Here is a 9,108-nt window from a genome sequence, read left to right as displayed (position 1 = left end):
CTGCGTGTCCCAGGATGTCCCACAAAGTTGATTTCAAGCATTTCCCATTCAAGTAAGTGTCCAATGTATATGACTTTAATATGTATATACAGCACTTGCTATTTCTTCATAGGCAATGTATTGCTCGACCACCAAATGTTAAAACAAATCTAGCTGAAGATCGGTTACAGTTTGATGTCAGCGGTAGTTGTGCTGATACAGAGATCCGTATCCGCTTAAACATGTGAATAGAATCCAGCAAAAGATACACAACACATACTTCTAAAATACAAACAGTTCAAAAATGCAAGATCAAATACACTAACACGTGGAGGTAATCACTCAAAGACATTGTAAAATTTCTTGATAATTCCAAAGTGCAAGATATTTTTTTTATTAACACACTTCCTTATAAAATGTTTTGCACAAATTGACTGCTTAAGAAAGATTACAAGTATTTACAAAAAAATCACAAAACAGCCAAAATGTACATTGGTTTTTTTTGTCTCGAGGCTCTGAAGAACTTTACATTGTTAAATACTCAAAAGGGCTCAACAACGTAAGGTCCCAATACTTACTTACGGGCCCTATTCTTCAAATTCGAGCAGTGGAATCTTTGATTGTGGGACAATGATGCCCCAGCAAATATAGTCAATGCTTGACATATCAATCACTGGTTTGTTAGGTCAGCAATCGAGCAATTACATCCCACCGCGAGAAGGTCTGACACATTAAACAACAGACGCATATATGATCAACTGCGTCAACGTTTGGAAGTTAGAAACATAAATAAGCTTCCATGGTTACGGTGGCTCTGTTCCGTTACCCCTTTCACCAAATAGAAGTTCGGAGGTTACACAATATAATCACTTCAGTCAGCGATAAGTTTTAACGAGCCATTTATGAGGGTAGAAATCGAGTCTTCCTCCTGGAATCGAGTTTTCAGACTCTGGAATTGTGTTCGACTTTTACCATGTTTAGTACGTTTCATTAAAAACAATTACGTCTGTAATAAAATGTGGTAATTTGAACAAGATTGTATCTTCCTAAACACGATCCAATTTGATACCATCTGAAATCAGTAGCAGCCACACGATTCTGTACTGACTCTCTGTTTATCGGATGCTATTCTCAGCTTGATTATCAGCTTAACAGATGCCATCGAGAGGCTGATGTTTGAACTAGCAGCCTGTAAATAAGATCTTAAAGTTCCGTTTCCGTTTTACAATTGGCCTTCAGTAACCCATGCTTGTCTTAAGAGGCGACTAACGGGATCGGGTGGTCAGGCTCGCTGACTTGGTTGACACATGTCATCGTATCCATATTGCGTAGATCGATGCTCATGATGTTGATCACTGGATTGTCTGGTCCAGACTCGATTATTTACAGACCGCTGCCATATAGCTGGAATATTGCTGAGTGTGGCGTACAACTAAACTCACTCATTATCCCGATACATCAGGTTCACATGTAGCTGTAAAACAGAACAATTTCATCCCTCAGTTTACCACTTATCCTAATGTTTTCACCTGAAGCGTCAAATCATGGTTTTTATGTTTTTCAGGTATGTCGTTCCATATGACGCTAGTGTTTTACAGCCTTACTGAGTCTTCTCGGTGGCTAGTCAGAAGACAGCGCCTTTGTCTCTCTGTACCCGATTCATCAGGTTCAAATGCAGCTGTAAAATAGAAAAGTTTCATATTTCAATTCACCAATGATCCTAATTTACGTTCTCCTGAAGCATGAAATCATGGCGTTTTTGTGGGGTTTTGTTTCAGGAAATGTTGTCCCCTATGATGGTCGTGCTTTGCAGCCTTTGCTAGGCGGTTAACAAAACTCCGACTTCACTTGTGTGCGCTGGGAGATGAAATGGAACCATAACCATGCTTTATCGCATTTTCTCGAGAGAACTTTCTGATGGCGGTTAAGACACAGTGGGTATTGTTGGTTGAACTTTAGACTTCCCCGTCACTTCCTACTTAGGGTTACTGGACCAAATAGTTCCCAGTGTGCATTTCAATATGGAGTGTATCCGAATTTTTTTCGAAAGTTTCGTAAAACCAGACGGACCATTTTCAAGCACCAACAGCGGCTGAAATGAAACGCTAGCCATGCTTTATGGCATTCTCCAGAGAACTTTCATTTGGCGGTTAAGACAAAAGGGTATTGTTCTTGTTCCGTGCCGCAACGCGGAACGGGGGACTATGTATTCAGCAGTGTCCGTACGTCCCGATTCTTGTTAATGCGATATTTCAAGAACTGTTGTACCCAATGTCTTCAAATTTGGTGACAGCCTACATTGGGGGATTACGCAGATGCCAGTCGATGTGAGTGACCTTGATCTTATCTTCAATTTCACAAAGACATTCTCCTAATCCTTTTCAAATCGTTTCTGGGTTATTTCGCAATCTACAAAATCAGAATTTTCCTATAAAAACGGTTCCACCATAGCACTCTGACTTCGACAAAATTGTCAGAAGGAAGGGCTGATTGACAGTATCAATTAGTATTCTTTTGTTTGTTTGTATTTTGTACATAAATGATTTCGCAATCTACAAAATCAGAAGTTTTTTTCAGAATAATGCACAAGGACACCCATGCACAAGGACACCCAGAATTTCTTTCCCAGAAAGGTGAGTACACATCTCATATACATTTCTCACTCATCATATTATCAATAATATATTACCAAGTAGCATTTCAAATAGATAGTAAAGGGATACATTTTTATGAAGTACATGTGTTTTGACATATGATCTGCGATCCACTTCCATTGATGTGTTACATTCATCACTTGTTTCAGGTTTCACAAATGTTTACTTCTTATTTATTTCCTGCCTAATATAATTCATGATGAGGACAAACACCAGAGCCTAGTAGAACGAGCTGCACGAGCAAGAGAGATGGAAAGGCAAAAACGACACGATGATAATTTTGAAAAGGCAACATACGTTCAATGTTTGCCATGATAAATGTATTTAAACAGACCTACTTCTTTCACTTTTCAAAACTGAAAATGGGACACTTGTCCACCCCATTGTGAATTGATTGGGCTTTTTCTGCCCCTGCTCAGGGCAGACGTCTTCATTTATTTTACAACTGAGTCCGTAGTCAGTAAAATGGGGGTAATTATGAAAACTCTTGAGTAAAGTTTTGCTTTAACAATCATTTTACTGTATGTTGCATTCATGATTTGTTGTTTTCTCCATTGTTTTCAGATAGCACCTTCAAACATAGCCCCCACCACAGTTTCCAGCACAGTGCAATGCATAGTAAGATTGACACATTACTAAGAACGCTTTACGTATGGTGAGGCGCTACAAAACAATGCACATGTACAAGCTTTGTGTTCTTCTTAAACTTCCTCCTTGTATCTGATATCTCCACGTGGACAAGAAATCTTTGGATTCTCTGATTCGCCATGGATCTGGACTTTACTTGGATGTTGTTGGTAGTGAATTCTATTTGTTAATAACTGAACTTCCTACTGGGATAAGGAGAAAACGGACCCCAGCGAAAACGGCCACCGCCCACGAGAAAACGGCCACTAAGCCAAGAGAAAAATTGTGCTTAGGGAAAACGGCCAACATAGTTGCACCAGGACCAAAGGATATATTATTTATCCTAAATAATACAGATTTACTTCATTGTGGATAAGCTTTTAAAATGTATTGATTGTTTTGTTAGTTTATTGAATTAAACATTTACCAACTGAAGTACTATTATTTGAGTATTAACATAATATATATATTGCATTTTTCAGTGTGCGTACATGGAGAACGGACGAGTGCAGAAATTCGTTGCGAAGCTGATGTCCACGTCCTTCCTCCCACACAATCACATCAAGCCTGTCTTCGGGGAGATCATCACCAGAGTGAAAGAACATGGGAAGATGAGAGATACGTCGAGAGACATTGGGTCTACAGTCCTTCCTCCCACACAATCACATCAAGCCTGTGTTCGGGGAGATCATCACCAGAGTGAAAGAACATGGGAAGATGAGAGATACGTCGAGAGACATTGGGTCTACAGTGGCACGTTCGGGATCTATCTATCTCATGCTTCAACCAGTCGGTTCGCACAAACAACCATGTTGAAGGTAATATGTCAAACACGTTTCTTAAACACTTGGTAAAATCAGTAAACACTGAATATAAACCTTTGTTTGAGTTTCCATATTTCAAAAGTATTTAAAGTCCCTTTCGTATTTTTAGGTTGGCATAGGCGATTAAATCAGAAGTGCGGGGAACAAGCCATCAACATGTACAGACTGGTACTCGTACTTCATCGTGAGGCGAAAATATTGATCAGCGGATTAGTTGAAGATTTAATTAAATCAAAGGTTAATAAAGACTGAGACATGAATAAAAGTAAAATAAACACTACAAATAGTTTGGCCGTTTTCTCTAGGCTTAAGGGCCGTTTTCTCTAGCAGCGGTGGACGTTTTCTCGTGAGCGGTGGACGTTTTTCGACGTTTTTTTTTTTTTTTGGGGGCATTTTTGCTGGGGTCCGTTTTCACTATAACCGTTCCTACTACTGTCTCCTATAAAACAATGATTTCAAAATGAATGTTTTCCCATCAGTCAGTGGATGTATGAAGTTATCTCAAAGTAGTGCACCATATTTTTCAATTGAAGATGCACTCCAAGTGTTGAAAACTCTCGCCCAAGACTATGTAATACTCTCTCTCTCTCTCTCTCTCTCTCTCTCTCTCTCTCTCTCTCTCTCTCTCATCCCCAAAATTACCCGCCGAACATATTATTTCTGGGGTATTGACAGACGAGAGACAGCAGGCGCCTGTCATACGTCAATGTATATAGATATCTATTCCAGGTCGGTGTGATACTTTACTATAACTAGTCAGTCTCACAGTCCCAGAACCATATTATCTCCCTTCACGCCAGCGCTGCCTGTAATGTAAACCTACACGTAGCAAGTCTAAATTTCCTCAGGTTAATGATCTCCAACCTCCTTGGGGCTCCTATTCAATCTTAATGGAGCTCTTTGTTTCTCTGAGAGTTTATATCAACAAGAAGTCCCTGTTTCCAGAATGCCATGGGTGTCAAGAGAGCATTCCGCTGAGAAGGTTACACTTAAGAATATTTCATGCAATACATCAAGTAAAACAGCAGCAAAATACCTGATAAGCCACAAAAAAATATATAAAAAATATGGAAGGAGAATCCTTTTGCCTCATAAATATAGAAAGCTTTGTTTGATTGGCCAAGACAGTTTCGTGTTTCCGAGCTGTTCTTAACAGGTTTTTTGTCGGCCTTCAAAACACGGCCAGTCGATTGGTCGGTATTGTCCACTGCTGCTTCGAAAAATTGGAATTTCGATTTAGGACCGTAAAAAATAGCATTTTCATTTTCTTTGAGTCCAAGAGGAAATAGTTATGCCAACTTTTCAACAGGGATTGATGTTTTTCAAGCATTGAACGACAGCCTTTAAATGTTCAAGATTAATTTTGAGATGAAATGTGTCGTGCTTAAATTATCAAGTCTTAAATTGAAATGAAATAATATTGTCAGTTATAAGTTGTAACCGCTTTTTAAGCGTGTATTTATAATGGAAATGGTGATGTCATTTACAACAGACTTAGTACTGTGTTTTAACTGAAGTTGACTGTTCTCGTATATTTATTGTCTTGCATGACATTTCTGGTATTAAGTACCCGTGAAGATCTGGGTTAGGATTGATCTTCAGTAACCCATGCTTGTCGTAAGAGGCGACTAACGGGATCGGGTGGTCAGGCTCGCTGACTTGGTTGACACATGTCATCGGTTCCCAATTGCTAAGATCGATGCTCATGATGTTGATCACTGGATTGTCTGGTCCAGACTCGATTATTTACAGACCGCCGCCATATAGCTGGAATATTGCTGAGTGCGGCATAAAACTAAACTGGCTTAATCTGGTATTAACTTCAATAGATTTTGTGTCTGTGGGGAGCCAAGGGGATTGTGTTAATGTTATGACGTGATTATTGATGCAGTTATGCAAATGGTGACGAATGTATTGGGAAGATTTTTTAAGGAGTATGTATTGTAGCTAATTCTAAGGGACTTGCTTTGCTATATAGTCAGTGACTGAATCTTGTTAAGCGCTGTAGCCAGTGGCAATGTCACGGGGTGGTAGGGTAGCCTATGTTGCAATGTACAATATAGAACAAACTTTATGGATAACAACTTCTTTTTATGCGTGAGTGCGACGTTTCGATACAGATTCTTGTACCGTTGTCAAGCATAATGGAACTTGAAGAAGGGGGAAGTGTATATATACTGGATGTAACAATGTAACAAAGAAAACAACATAATTAACATAATTGGCTAGGCAGAAAGCTGATGAAGCCAGAGAGTAGACAAAGGACAGGCGTGGAAGCCAATGATGTACAAATAATAATGAGATGTTTATACAGCAGAGTTTATACAGTAGATTGGGCTTGGTGGATGAGTGCATCATAAGCGGATGGAATGAAGTATCCTTGGTCTCGGTTGATGGTGGGCTTTTGGCGTTTGATGTGGATGGCTTCGGTGAGCTTGCGTTTAGTGAAGTCTGTTTGTTTGTTAGAGAGAATGGTGATGTCAGACCACTCTATTTGATGATTGGGGCTTGCTTTGATGTGGTCGGAAATGGCAAGAATCTGTGTCGAAACGTCGCACTCACGAATAAAAAGAAGTTGTTATCCATAAAGTTTGTTCTATATTGTACTTCCCAACTTCTAAAATGCTACTCAAAGAAGTTATTTGGCAATGCATTCACACTGGCTGTAGGCAGCAGTTCTACTCCATACGCTAGTCTTCAGATATGATGCGGTCATCTGGGCACCTAGCGCAAGATTTGACCACGGTATCTGTTTGAATGGCCACAAGTGAGGCCGACAGTCAAAGTTCTGTGTCCCTGTTGAGCCAACACATTCCAGTACCGTTCATGTGAGAATCCTTACATCGGACTCTCATCCATGCAGACACACAATAATACAACTGAAATATTTTTGAGAAAGAAAACTTCACTCATGAACTGATATTTTGAAAATTTCTCTCGAAACGGAACTCATTTGTTTCAAGAGTAGATTCATAATTTAAAAGTGTTCTGTGAACATTTATCAACTCATATGTTTGTTTTATCAAACATGTCTGATTTCAAATGCACACAATCATAGTTGAAAATATCATGCAAAACCCTAGAACATTTGCTTGAAACTGAAAATGCAACAGGGTTATGTTTGGCTGCTTTGAAAACTGCATCTTTCATCTATTTTTCTGAAAACATTTAAACATTGTAATGTAAATATAGAAATATTACAGAACAGATCAAAGGCCCTTGAAAAGCTTCAGCTGGCGAGTGAATGTGTTTCTCGACCGTGTCTTTCTTTAGCAGCTTGCACATAACACCAGGTGTTGAGTGATGCCATAACCCTATATCGGGTGAAAGCTGCTTCTGATGTTTGTCGTTAAAACTGCACTAATCAAAATTTCATTTGTGTGAAACAGGTGATTGATGTAATGAGCAACGACGTATACCATTGAGGTAGGGACAACCGTGCCACCAAGTCTGGCCCACGATCTACTGAGTCACCCTGAGGCCCAGTCCTAGCCCAGAATCCCGGGGGTGTGGGACTGTGGTGTCTCAGGCAATAGTTTATTCTTGGTTAGAATACGTCCCAAGGACTCCAGTCCTTGTCGGAAGTGCAGATATAATTTAACAAGATGTGCAACTGGCTAACGATACCCCGATTAATAGTCGATGCTTACAATATCACTCACTGGTTTGTCAGGTAACACTCGAACATTTACTTCCCACTTAAATAAACATCCTTAGGTTACGATGCGACCCGGGTTAGAATTGGTCTTCAGCAACCAATGCTTGTCGCAAGAGGCGACTAACGGGATCGGGTGGTCAGGCTCGCTGTATTGGTTGACACAAGTCATCGTATCGATGCTGATTCCAATAGATCGATGCTCATGATGTTGATCACTGGATTGTCTGGTGCAGACTCGATTATTTCCAGACCGCCGCCATATAGCTAGGGTATTGCTGAGTGCGGCGTTAAAAACAAACGAACCAAACCAGAAGGTTACAATGGCTCTCCTCTAACACCCCTTCACCAAATGGAAATGCGGAAGTTGCGCAGTATAATCGACGTACCGTTTCTGGGACCTATAATTGTGTCTGACCTTTACCATATTTAGTATTTTCCATGAGAAACAATAAAACCAAACAAATTTGTAAATTAAACAAGATTTTACCTTCCGAAACACGACCCACTTAGAACCCATCTCAAATCAGCATCACGCCATTTGAGTCAGTATTGACTCTACTTTCATTGGATGCAATTCTCAGCAAAACTATCAACTTAACAGCTGCAATCGAGAGGCTGATGTTTGGACTTGTGGTGAAGATCTTAAAGGGCATTAGCACGCAACAGCTTTCCCACTTACAGCTTGTAGTTTTGTTGTTTCTTGATCAAAGTCAATATTTAGCCTTTATGGCTGTCATTGGCTATTTCAGACTTGAGTCTGAGCGAAATGCCGTGAAACATTACTTCACTTTAACAAGTTGTTTCTCTTTAAACCAACTCCATTTCTCGTCACAGAAGTTTTCTCAAAAGATTATTTTTATGCTGGTCGACACGATTATGTTTTTCAAGGTTTGTCAGCTTTTTTGTCGTCATAGGCTATTCTTAACGTGAATTTGCGGTAAAAATCGCGAATAACTTCTCCACTTTAACATCTTTTACGATTTGACTTTGAACCAATTTCTTTCGCGGTCACAGTAGTTTCCCATCACCAGTTCTGTCTGAAGTTTACCTCATATATTGGTCAGCCCGATTACGTTTTCAAATATTTGTCAGCACCTGTGCTCGTGAGTTTTATGACATATATGTTAAAGGTCTGATATTTGCATCAATTCAGGCTTCCCTCCCACATTAAGCTGACATGCCATGATATATCTGGAATACTGTTTAAAGTGGTGCTAAACCCAGCTAACTCACTTAATCCTTTCTGCATACAGTGGTGCTGATCGTTGGCTTGTTAGAAAATGTACCTACTGTTTCTCAATGCAGCCATAACACACCCGATCCTGCACGTCCAACTGTACATGCAAAACAGAACAGATTCATCTTT

This window comes from Haliotis rubra, unplaced genomic scaffold, assembly GCF_003918875.1.
Source record: "Haliotis rubra isolate DU_JTF1 unplaced genomic scaffold, ASM391887v1 Scf125, whole genome shotgun sequence".
Lineage (NCBI taxonomy): Eukaryota > Metazoa > Mollusca > Gastropoda > Lepetellida > Haliotidae > Haliotis > Haliotis rubra.
The sequence above is the reverse complement of the archived record's forward strand: the minus strand, read 5'-3'. Positions refer to the sequence as shown.